The sequence below is a fragment of the Eschrichtius robustus genome, chromosome 10, assembly GCF_028021215.1.
Source record: "Eschrichtius robustus isolate mEscRob2 chromosome 10, mEscRob2.pri, whole genome shotgun sequence".
Classification (NCBI taxonomy): domain Eukaryota; kingdom Metazoa; phylum Chordata; class Mammalia; order Artiodactyla; family Eschrichtiidae; genus Eschrichtius; species Eschrichtius robustus.
In genome coordinates, this window is record NC_090833.1 from 33,019,064 (window position 1) to 33,032,883 (window position 13,820).

General features: G+C 40.1%; 1 protein-coding gene across 2 annotated transcripts in view; it reads right to left on the reverse strand.

Annotated features, from left to right (window-relative positions):
• The window catches only part of TGFBR1 (transforming growth factor beta receptor 1), a 67,980-nt gene that overhangs the window by 33,255 nt on the left and 20,905 nt on the right, over positions 1 to 13,820 (reverse strand). The gene's annotated exons all lie outside the window — the stretch shown is intronic.

Genomic DNA, 13,820 nt, shown 5'->3' on the forward strand with positions numbered 1-13,820 from the left:
TACAATTTCTTTGCTCTGTTCAAAAAACCAAACTCTTTGTTAATCTGAGAAGTTCCAAATTCTGTTGAGAAGCACACATACGTAGGAGCCAAACATGTTGAAATTTGGACCCAGGCTTTTTCCTAAAACTTTTGGCTTCCAAGTATAGAAAAACTGTTACGTGCAATTTCATCAATGTAAGGCAAGCATTTGCCCTCCCATTTGAAACAAAGTACACTGAAATTTATAAAGGTTATACTTATTCTTATCAGTCCAAAAGTAGGCATTCATATATTCCCCCGACTGGGGAGCAATGTGAAAATACTACCACCTCCTCACTGTAGGTTGGAAATGTCAGGGTAAGTTTATGGTAATGGAGTAATGGAAATAGATTTGTATTGAGCCAGACATTCCTTTCTCCTTTGCAAACCCCCAAAAGACATGTATCTTCTAACTAGGATTAGGGTACTTTCTCATAAGCAAGGTAACAATACATATGTGCTCCAATCACACAGGCAACTGGCTACAGAAATGACTGGAGAAACACTAGCTCCATGCCCACTTTTATCTATTTGATCTTTATACTCAACTTAAGGGAAGTCTTCTAATTATCACCAGCACCTTCCCATACACACACACAACCTTTCACTAAGCTCTCCAACAAGATTAAGTGTTCCCCAAAGCCTACACTGCTTACCATAACTGTTATTTTTTCCTCTCCCTCATGATCCACATCTAGAACTAGGCCTGGTACACAGCAACATTCAAAAAGTGCTGAATGAGTGACAGATCACTAGGATCTCATGAAACAACAAAGCACACATATGTCCTTGAGTCCAATCAAACTTTACAATTACATGTTGGCAAGGGCAAAGGAAGAGTCCAGGTTTGCAGAATGGCCATCTGTGATGAGAGGTCTACTGTAACTAGAAAAAGAGTGGCTAGGCGGGCAGGCCAGAAGAAAGCTAGCTAACTCTGAACAGCTAACTTGGTGTGCAGGAAAGGGTTCACTCAGCAGGCCCAAGTTGATCAAACCTTGCACATCCCCAAGAAAGGACTGTCTTCAGGACTGGCCCTTGGCCAGTTCCTGGGAGATGAGCTCTGACACCTTGAAATATTCTCCCTGATAAGAATGCTGCAAACCCTTTGTGACTGAGCCCCAATGAAAACCCTGGACACCAAGGCTCTGGTGAGCTTCCCTGGTTGGCAACACTTCACATGTGCTGTCATACATCATTGCTAAGCTATGGAGTGCACCTGTGCTACTGCACTGGGAGAGGACATCTGGAACCTTGTACTGGGTTTCTCCTGGACTTTGCCCCATGAGCCTTCCCTTTTCCTTTAGATGATTTTAATATGTATCTTTCCACTATAATAAATAAAAACCATGAGTATAACAGCTTTTCTGGGTCCTATGAGTTCTTCTAGCAAATCATCAAGCCGGAGGATGGTCTTGAGGACCCCTAACTCACTTGCTAAACCCAAACTCAAGGAACATCAGCATTACCTTAAGCAGCTGCTTCCTGGTTGCTAGCTTAATTAGCATGCTTGTCTATTATCTTTACAGACCAGGAAAGTTTTACCTTAATCATTATAAAAATTCTTTTCTTTCTCCATAGATAATTCAGTTCTTTGAACTAAATCCTCCCAAGCATGAAGAGAATTCAAGAAAAGTATAAGAAAAAGATACAGTTATAATCTAACATTTAAAAGACTGTTAAAAGAGACAGTAGTTTATTCATGGTGAGGTTTGGTGGTGATTGTAGGTTCCCTGGGTATAATTTCCTAAGGAGGGATTCTGAACCAGGAATCCACGGACTGGCTTCAGGGATACAAGGATCCCATGAAACTGTAGGCCAAATGTTGTACGTATTTACCTTTTCAAGGAGAAGGTTTATTGCTTTCAACAGAACCACAAAGTGGTCTATCACCCACAAGAAATTAAAACCACCACAGGAGATTGTCATTCTCTCCCGAATCCTCTTTACTCATGATTAGTCATTCAACCAATGTTTTCTAAGCATTAGCTTTAACAGCTACTCTACCAAAAGCTTAGTATACAAAGATTTGTAACTCATGGTCATAGCCCTTGAGGAGCTCCAACAACCAGTGAAGGAGAACATTACAATACACTGTGGTAATTGCTATATATAAAAATACTGCCCTGAATACCTCTCCCTGTTCTACAATCTTCATGGCTCCCTTAGAGTATATGAAATAAGAGCTAAACAGTGGGTCTAACAATTAAAACTTCTACTTTGGGGTTCCAACTTACTGCTCACATTACAAATGCTATCCTGGGCCATACACATCTCATCATTATGATAATCATGTCTTTCATGACCTTGGTCTTTACACATACTATCTCTCTTCCTAGTTGAAACCCACCCTCTCATCTTTTAAGACCCTATTCAAACAAGGTCTTTTCCATGATGTGATCTAAACCTCTCCCCTACCCATAAGACAACTGGGTGACTCCTTTCAGTTTTTTCCCAAAGCCCTCTTTGCATACCTTTAGGTTAGCACAAATCAATCTATTTACACTTTGCCGTTAAAGTGTCTCTCATTACATTAAGGAGGGCCAAGTTTTTAAAATTTGTTTTATTTTCCCATCTTTGAATCCGGTACTCCTAGACAGTGATCAGCAAAATATCTGCAAGGGAGACCTTCAAGATGGCAGAGGAGTGAGACGTGGAGATCACCTTCCTCCCCACAAATACATCAGAAATACATCTACATGTGGAACAACTCCTACAGAACACCTACTGAACGCTGGCAGAAGACCTCAGACTTCCCAAAAGGCAAGAAACTCCCCACATACCTGAGTAGGGCAAAAGAAAAAAGAAAAAACAGAGACAAAAGAATAGGGACAGGACCTGCACCTCTGGGAGGGAGCTGTGAAGGAGGAAAGGTTTCCACACACTAGGAAGCCCCTTCACTGGCTAAGACGGGGTATGGCAGGAGGGAAGCTGCGGAGCCACGGAGGAGAGCGCAGCAACAGGGATGCAGAGGGCAAAGCAGAGAGATTCCGCACAGAGGATCGGTGCCGACCAGCACTCACCAGCCTGAGAGGCTTGTCTGCTCACCCGCTGGCCAGGACGAGTGGGGGCTGGGAGCTGAGGCTCAGGCTTCGGAGGTCAGATCCCAGGGAGAGGACTGGGGTTGGCTGTGTGAACACAGCCTGAAGGGGGCTAGTGCGCCACAGCTAGCCAGGAGGGAGTCCAGGAAAAAGTCTGGAACTGCCTAAGAGGCAAGAGACCATTGTTTCAGGGTGTGCGAGGAGAGGGGATTCAGAGCACCGCTTGAACAAGCTCCAGAGATGGGTGCGAGCTGCGGCTATCAGCGTGGACACCAGAGATGGACATGAAATGCTAAGGCTGCTACTGCAGCCACCAAGAAGCCTGTGTGCAAGCACAGGTCACTATCCACACCTCCCCTCCCAAGACCCTGTGCATCCCGCCACTGGCAAGGTCCCATGATCCAGGGACAACTTCCTTGGGAGACTACACAGCGCACTTCAGGCTGTTGCAACGTCACACTGGCCTCTGCCGCCGCAGGCTTGCCCTGCATTCCGTACCCCTCCCTCCCCCTGGCCTGAGTGAGCCAGAGCCCCCGAATCAGCTGCTCCTTTAACCCCGTCCTGTCTGAGCGAAGAACAGACGCCCTCAGGTGACCTACACGCAGAGGCGGGGCCAAATCCAAAGCTGAACCCCAGGAGCTGTGTGAACAAAGAAGAGAAAGGGAAATTTCTTCCAGCACCCTTGGGAGCAGCGGATTAAATCTCCACAATCAACCTGATGTACCCTGCATCTGTGGAATACCTGAATAGACAATGAGTTATCCCAAAATTGAGGCGGTGGACTTTGGAAGCAATGATATATATAATTTTTTCCTTTTTCTCTTTTTGTGAGTGTGTGTGTGTATGCTTCTTTGTGTGATTTTCGTCTGTATAGCTTTGCTTTTACCATTTGTCCTAGGGTTCTGTCTGTCCGTTTTTGCTTTTTTGTTTTGTTTTAAGTATAGTTTTTAGTGCTTGTTATCATTGGTGGATTTGTTTTTTGGTTTGGATGCTCTCTTCTTTTTTTTAAATTACTCTAATTTTTTTTATTTTTAATAATTATTTTTTATTTTAGTAACTTTATTTTATTGTTTTCTTTCTCTTTCTTTTTTTCTCCCTTTTTGTCTGAGCTGTGTGGCTGACAGGGTCTTCATGCTCCGGTCAGGTGTCAGGCCTGTGCCTCTGAGGTGGGAAAGCAGAGTTCAGGACATTGGTCCGCCAGAGACCTCCCGGCTCCACGTAATATCAAATGGCAAAAGCTCTTCCAGAGGTCTCCATCTCAATGCTAAGACCCAGTTCCACTCAACGACCAGCAAGCTACAGTGCTGGACACCCTATGCCAAACAACTAGCAAGACAGGAACACAACCCCACCCATTAGCAGAGAGGCTGCCTAAAATCATAATAAGGTCACAGACACCCCAAACACACCACCGGACGTGGTCCTGCCCACCAGAAAGACAAGATCCAGCCACATTCACCAGAACACAGGCACCAGTCCCCTCCACCAGGAAGCCTACGCAACCCACTGAACCAACCTTAGCCACTGGGGGAAGACACCAAAAACAACGGGAACTACGAACCTGCAGCCTGCGAAAAGGAGACCCCAAACACAGTAAGTTAAGCAAAATGAGAAGACAGAGAAGCACACAGCAGATGAAGAAGCAAGGTAAAAACCCACCAGACGTAACAAATGAAGAGGAAATAGGCAGTCTACCTGAAAAAGAATTCAGAATAATGATAGTAAAGATCCAAAATTTTGGGAATAGAATGGAGAAAATACAAGAAACGTTTAACAAGGACCTAGAAGAACTAAAGAGCAAACAAACTGATGAACAACACAATAAATGAAATTAAAAATTCTCTAGAAGGACTCAATAGCAGAATAACTAAGGCAGAAAAACGGATAAGTGACCTGGAAGATAAAATAGTGGAAATAACTACTGCAGAGCAGAATAAAGAAAAAAGAATGAAAAGAATTGAGGACAGTCTCAGAGACCTCTGGGCCAACATTAAACGCACCAACATTTGAATTATAGGGGTCCCAGAAGATGAAGAGAAAAAAGAAAGGGACTGAGAAAATATTTGAAGAGATTATAGTTGAAAACGTCCCTAATATGGGAAAGGAAATAGTTAATCAAGTCCAGGAAGCGCAGAGAGTCCCATACAGGGTAAATCCAAGGAGAAACACGCCAAGACACATGTTAATCAAACTATCAAAAATTAAATACAAAGAAAAAATATTAAAAGCAGCAAGGGAAAAACAACAAATAACATACAAGGAAATCCCCAAAAGGTTAACAGCTGATCTTTCAGCAGAAACTATGCAAGCCAGAAGGGAGTGGCAGGACATATTTAAAGTGATGAAAGGGAAAAACCTACAACCAAGATTACTCTACCAGCAAGGATCTCATTCGGATTTCACGGAGAAATTAAAACCTTTACAGACAAGCAGAAGCTAAGAGAATTCAGCACCACCAAACCAGCTATAAAACAAATGCTAAAGAAACTTCTGTAGGCAGGAAACACAGGAGAAGGAAAAGACCTACTCTAACAAACCCAAAACAATTAAGAAAATGGTAATAGCAACATACATATCAATAACTACCTTAAATGTAAATGGATTAAATGCCCCAAGCAAAAGACATAGACTGGCTGAATGGATACAAAAATCAAGACCTGTATATATGCTGTCTACAAGAGACCCACTTCAGACCTAGGGACACATACAGACTGAAAGTGAGGGGAGGGAAAGATATTCCATGCAAATGGAAATCAAAAGAAAGCTGCAGTAGCAATTCTCAATATCAGACAAAATAGACTTTAAAACAAAAACTATTACAAGAGACAAAGAAGGACACTACATAATGATCAAGGGATCAATCCAAGAAGAAGATATAACAATTGTAAATATTTATGCACCCAACATAGGAGCACCTCAACACGTAAGGCGAATGCTAACAGCCATAAAAGGGGAGATCGACAGTAACACAATAATAATAGGGGACTTTAACACCCCACTTTCACCAATGGACAGATCATCCAAAATGAAAATAAATAAGGAAACACAAGCTTTAAATGATATATTAAACAAGATGGACTTAATTGATATTTATAGGACATTCCATCCAAAAACAACAGAATACACTTTTTTCTCAAGTACTCATGGAACATTCTCCAGGATAGATCATATCTTGGGTCACAAATCAAGCATTGGTAAATTTAAGAAAATTGAAATCATATCAGGTATCTTTTCCGACCACAATGCTATGAGACTAGATACCAATTACAGGAAAAAAATCTGTAAAAAATACAAACACATGGGGGCTAAACAGTACCCTACTAAATAACCAAGAGATCACTGAAGAAATCAAAGAGGAAATCAAAAAATACCTAGAAACAAATGACAATGAAAACACGATGACCGGGCTTCCCTGGTGGTGCAGTGGTTGAGAATCTGCCTGCCAGTGCAGGGGACATGGGTTCGAGCCCTGGTCTGGGAAGATCCCACATGCCGCATAGCAACTGGGCCCGTGAGCCACAATTACTGAGCCTGTGCTCCACAACAAGAGAGGCCGCGACAGTGAGAGGCCCACGCACCGCAATGAAGAGTGGCCCCCGCCTGCCACAACTAGAGAAAGCCCTCGCACAGAAACGAAGACCCAACACAGCCATAAATAAATTAATAAAAAAAAAAAAGAAATAATTTCCATTCAACAGACCAAACAACATAATAAAGTTTCTTGAGGCAACTCTTTAAAGAAACAAAACAAAACACGATGACCCAAAACTTACGGGATGCAGCAAAAGCAGTTCTAAGAGGGAAGTTTCGAGCAATTCAACCCTACCTCAAGAAACAAGAAACATCTCAAATAAACAACCTAACCTTACATCTAAAGCAATTAGAGAAAAAAGAACAAGAAACCCCCTAAAGTTAGCAGAAGGAAAGAAATCATAAAGATCAGATCAGAAATAAATGAAAAAGAAATGAAGGAAATGATAGCAAAGATCAATAAAACTAAAAGCTGGTTCTTTGAGAGGGTAAACAAAATTGATTAAACTGTTACCCAGATTCATCAAGAAAAGAAGGGAGAAGACTCAAATCAATAGAATTATAAATGAAAAAGGAGAACAACTGACACTGCAGAAATACAAAGGATCATGAGAGATTACTACAAGCAACTATATGCCAATAAAATGGACAACCTGGAAGAAATGGACAAATTCTTAGAAAAGCACAACTTTCCGAGACTGAAGCAGGAAGAAATAGAAAATATAAACAGACCAATCACAAGCAATGAAATTGAGACTGTGATTAAAAATCTTCCAACAAACAAAAGCCCAGAACCAGATGGCTTCACAGGCGAATTCTATCAAACATTTAGGGAAGAGCTAACACCTATCCTTCTCAAACTCTTCCAAAATATAGCAGAGGGAGGAACACTCCCAAACTCATTCTACGAGGCCACCATCACCCTGATACCAAAACGAGACAAAGATGTTACAAAGAAAGAAAACTACAGGCCAATATCACTGATGAACATAGATGCAAAAATCCTCAACAAAATACTAGCAAACAGAATCCAACAGCACATTAAAAGGATCATACACCATGATCAAGTGGGGTTTATCCCAGGAATGCAAGGATTCTTTATTATACGCAAATCCATCAATGTGATACACCATATTAACAAACTGAAGGACAAAAACCATATGATCATCTCAATAGATGCAGAAAAAGCTTTCGACAAAATTCAACACCCATTTATGATAAAAACACTCCAGAAAGTAGGCACAGAGGGAACTTACCTCAACATAATAAAGGCCATATATGACAAACCCACAGCCAACATCGTTCTCAACAGTGAAAAACAAACCATTTCCACTAAGATCAGGTACAAGACAAGGTTGCCCACTCTCACCACTATTATTCAACATAGTTTTGGAAGTTTTAGCCACAGCAATCAGAGAAGAAAAAGAAATAAAAGGAATCCAAATCGGAAAAGAAGAAGTAAAGCTGTCACTGTTTACAGATGACATGATACTATACATAGAGAATCCTAAAGGGGCTACCAGAAAACTACTAGAGCTAATCAATGAATTTGGTAAAGTAGCAGGATACAAAATTAATGCACAGAAATCTCTTGCATTCCTATACACTAATGATGAAAAATGTAAAAGAGAAATTAAGGAAACACTCCCATTTACCATTGCAACAAAAAGAATAAAATACCTAGGAATAAACCTATCTAAGGAGACAAAAGACCTGTATGCAGGAAACTATGAGACACTGATGAAAGAAATTAAAGATGATATAAACAGATGGAGAGATATACCATGTTCTTGGATTAGAAGAATCAACATTGTGAAAATGACTATACTACCCAAAGCAATCTACAGATTCAATGCAATCCCTATCAAACTACCAATGGCATTTTTCACAGAACTAGAACGAAAAATTCCACAATTCAAACACAAAACACCCCGAATAACCAAAGCAATCCTGAGAAAGAAAAACGGTGCTGGAGGAATCAGGCTCCCTGACTTCAGACTATACTACAAAGCTACAGTAATCAAGACAATATGGTACTGGTGCAAAAACAGAAATATAGATCAATGGAACAAGATAGAAAACCCAGAGATAAACCCACGCACATATGGTCACCTTATTTTTGATAAAGGAGACAAGAATATACAATGGAGAAAATACGGCCTCTTCAATAAGTGGTGCTGGGAAAACTGGACAGCTACATGTAAAAGAATGGAATTAGAACACTAACACCACACACCCAAATAAACTCAAAATGGATTAAAGACCTAAATGTAAGGCCAGACAGTATTAAACTCTTAGAGGAAAACATAGGCAGAACACTCCATGACATAAATCACAGCAAGATCCTTTTTGACCCACCTCCTAGAGAAATGGAATAGAAACAAAAAAAAACAAATGGGACCTAATGAAACTTAAAAGCTTCTGCACAGCAAAGGAAACCATAAACAAGACAAAAAGACAACCCTCACAATGGGAGAAAATATTTGCAAATGAAGCAACTGACAAAGGATTAATCTTCAAAATTTACAAGCAGCTCGTGCAGCTCAATATCAAAAAAACAAACAACCCAACCCAAAAATGGGCAGAAGACCTAAACAGACATTTCTCCAAAGAAGATATACAGATAGCCAACAAACGCATGAAAGGATGCTCAACATCACTAATCATCAGAGAAATGCAAATCAAAACTACAATGAGGTATCACCTCACACCAGTCAGAATGGCCATCATCAAAAAATCTACAAACAATGAATGCTGGAGAGGGTGTGGAGAAAAGGGAACCCTCTTGCACTGTTGGTGGGAATGTTAATTGATACAGCCACCATGGAGAACAGTATGGAGGTTCCTTAAAAAACTAAAAATAGAACGACCATACGACCCAGCAATCCCACTACTGCGCATATACCCTGAGAAGACCATAATTCAAAAAGAGTCATGTACCACAATGTTCATTGCAGCTCTATTTGCAATAGCCAGGACATGGAAGCAACCTAAGTGTCCATCGACAGATGAATGGATAAAGAAGATGTGGCACATATATACAGTGGAATATTACTCAGCCATAAAAAGAAACGAAATGGAGTTATTTGTAGTGAGGTGGATGGACCTAGAGTCTGCTATACAGAGTGAAGTAAGTCAGAACAACAAATACCGTATGCTAACACATATATATGGAATCTAAAAAAACAAAAAATGGATATGAAGAACCTAGGGGCAGGACAGGAATAAAGACGCAGACATAGAGAATGGACTTGAGGACACAGGGAGTGGGAAGGGTAAGCTGGGACGAAGTTGAGAGAGTGGTATGGACATATATACACTACCAAATGTAAAATAGCTAGCTAGTGGGAAGCAGCCGCATAGCCCAGGGAGATCAGCTTGTTGCTTTGTGACCACCTAGAGGGGTGGGATAGGGAGGGTGGGAGGGAGACGCAAGAGGGAGGGGATATGGGGATATATGTCTATGTATAGCTGATTCACTTTGTTATACAGCAGAAACTAACACACCACTGTAAAGCAATTATACTCCAATAAAGATGTTAAAAAAATAAATAAAATAAAAAGATAAAATTTAAAAAATTTCTTTAAAAGAAAGAAAAATATTTGCCAGGGACTTCCCTGGTGGTCCAGTGGTTAAGACTGGGTGCCTCCACTGCAGTGGGGGTGCAAGGTCGATCCCTGGTCAGGGAACTAAGATCCCACATGCTGCGCAGCATGGCCAAAAAAAAAAAGAAAAATTTTTTTTTGGCCAAAGCGGTGTTTCCCAAACAGGAGGTCACAAATATGTTGGGAGAAGAAGGGGAGTCTAAAATTGTGTACAAAAATTTTTTTAAATATTTTTATTTAAAAGATAATCTAAGATGAAAAACATTCTGGATCATGAGTAACTGCTATCTAAACAAGTACTGTCAGTAGGCTTTCACTGCTGCTTCTTCAGCTAGGTTAAGATCTCCTTCAAATGTCCTCATGGCACACTCTACGAGCAAGGGTTTCACAGTAACTGTAATTTAAAGAGTGAAAAGTACAGGGAACTTGAATCATCAGACCATATGGTGATATAGGCATGGTATATTCATGGTATTTTCAAAAGCCAATACCAAATACACGCTACAAGTACTACATGGGTCCTACCTCTGTAGTACAATCTGCAAAAGTTCATTAGCAGTAAATGTGGTTGTAAGTATGCAGTGACATTTTTCCATTCTCACTTCCAGCATTAATTGTGTTAGAGAGCCATTTAACAAAGATTTCAATAATGTCATAATGTTAACCTCATCAGCAAGTGAACATAACAATTGACATCTCATTAAAATTGGTATTTGAGGAATGTGTGCGGGCAAGTGTTTGGTTAGGTATGAGGTCTGAAAAACCTGAACTTACAAAGCCTTGAAGAAATTAATACCACCTTGCACAACATTACATCTGAGAATCAGCACTTGCAGCCTTCAGTATCACTGAAGTTAAAATATAGAAACAGATTTAAAATGGAATCAGACCCAAGGCTATCTTTTTCTACTGTGAAACCTAAATATCATCCGTCACACTGAATAACTGTATTAATTTGAATTTTTTGGCTTTGTATAATTGTCTTTATATTTAATTTGCAGACTTGGTTTATAGTTGTCAATGAGCCAAAGACAAAGATTTTATATCTACTTTCATGTCTATACAACTACTATGAAAAATACATTTGTATTTTTCTTTTAAAAGGGGTCATTACATTATGGCAAGTTTGAGAAAGTCAGTGCTAAAAAAGGGCTTCTCTTAACAAGAGTCTTTCAATAAGAAGAACAGGTCTCTAGATAAATATAAACATCATATAACACAATGCTTAACCAGGTACGGGTTTATTTCTTGAGGGAATTAAAAAATTTGATTGCAGTACTCTAAATCAGTCTTAACTAAATATAAAGTTGCTGTTAAATGTGTATGATATAGTAATATAGTTTAGGGAAAAAACAAAACAGAAATTTAAAAATTCCCATGAATTCATGAGCTTTAATTCCCATTATTTAAAAATCCAAATTTATTTCATTAATAGATCTGACCCCTAGCTACCTCCCTTTTATTAAACTAGGTTATTGTTTTGTTTTGTTTTTTTAATTTTTAAATCCATGTACAGGGCAAAACTTCTATCTAAAAAAAAGTATACAAGATGTCTTCTTCCCACCCCAGAGCCCAAGTTTCCCCTCCTCCACAGCACCCTTTTAACACCAGCCCATCAGCTGGGCTCTTTCATTTCATTCTGCAATTTTTCATTGCACATCTCTATATGCCAGGTGCTATGTAGGCTGTGGGGTGTAAGGTATCTGGACTTAAGGAGTTCACTAGGGTGAATGAGTAAGGCATTAAACGGATCATTCAAATCCAGAGTCCTGAGCAGGCTGATCAAAGTGCTTCAAATATGCTGAGGTATAAGAAAGATCAAGAAAAGCTTTGCAGGATATTCAAGTCAGAACTGGAGAATATGTAAATTTGCCAGATAGATGAAGGTAGGGAAGCTGTTTTGACAGGGTTTTCTTCCTCAGCGGCAAGATTTCATCCTCGTGACTAGTATCTCAAGTGTTAATAAGATCATCAAATTTAAATAACTATTCAATATGCTAACCACAATGGTTTCATTTCATCAGCAAAATGAATATAATACCTTCCTGACCTACTTCATCATCTCATTGAGATTATCAAATGAGATACATTAACATATTCTGAAACTAATATAAATTATGTGAACATACAGAATTATCACATATAATACATAGCATTGTTCCAAACATGATTTTTATCTGTAGGCCACCAAAGAAACACCTATTCCCAAATGTAGTGCCTAAATTCCACAGTGGAATCCTGGACTGACAGAACCACACAAAACCTTGAAAATTACCTAGTTCTAATGCAGTTCTACCATTTTATTAATGAAGAAACCAAAACTTAGGAGTACAAAATGACTTGTAACAATATTCTACCCAGCCTAAGGTGGATGTGAGTAAATTATCATCATGAACCTGAATAAGTATATGTGGTTCTTTTCTATGTGGTATCCATATGTGAAGTAACTCAAACTTTTCAATAGCACAGCTTCCTGTTGACTTTTCTGCTTGATTGCAAAGGTAAGAACTAAACTCCCTGTTTAGTGCCTTTCTCCTACCTTGGCCACCTTTTGCTTCTGTGCCCCAACCTCTACTAGTAGCCACAGCTTCCTCAATTCTAAGATGCACATTTTCCCACACTTAAACATTTTGGAAATCTGCACTCGTGTTACAATCAAGGTCGAACAGAAACACAAAACTCTAGCCTCTAGACAGAAAGGTAAGACATGATGTACTTGTTACAACCTATGCATGTGCAAACTTGCCTATGCATGGAAGGTATTACTCAGTTAATCATCACTTTAACTATTTGCACTGGTAGCTCTCCTGCAACTAAAATTTAACTTAAGCTTGATCCCTATTAAAATGTATTCACAGGGGCTTCCCTGGTGGTGCAGTGGTCGAGAGTCTGCCTGCCGGTGCAGGGGACGCGGGTTCGGGCCCTGGTCTGGGAGGATCCCACATGCCATGGAGCAACTGGGCCTGTGAGCCACAATTACTGAGCCTGCGCGTCTGAAGCCTGCGCTCTGCAACAGGAGAGGCCGTGCTAGTGAGAGGCCCGCGCACCGCGATGAAGAGTGGCCCCCACTTGCCGCAACTGGAGAAAGCCCTCGCACAGAAACGAAGACCCAACACAGCCATAAATAAATAAATAAAATTTAAAAAAAATGTATTCACAAAGATTTCTCTGTGATTCAGCACTGCAATGAAAAGTTACTGTGTTCACAGAAAACTGTCAGTCCCAGGCCAGGAATACAATTATTAGCAGTAGGAATTTCCAAATATTCCAGAATAGGTCATAGAATTGTCGAGTTTGAAGATGTTGGTGTGACGTGAAGGACTGTCAGAAACCAAACATCTAGCTGTCAAGGGAAGTGGCAAGAGTAAAAAGAGCGGTTATCATTTTCTCTATATTCTAGTATCAGAGGGATAAATTCCAAGTTGAGATTCTGGCTCTTGGTCCCATCTGTAAAGGAAATTTCCATGATTCCTTCATTTCAGTGTATCCAGCGGTCACATATCAAGGCACTATTACTTCTACCTAATACCAGGGCTACCAAGGGTTGATTCACAAGCCCTTATATCTGACAACGGAGAGGTAGACAGCCTGTGAATAGTATATGGAACAGGCATTTCTATGAGCC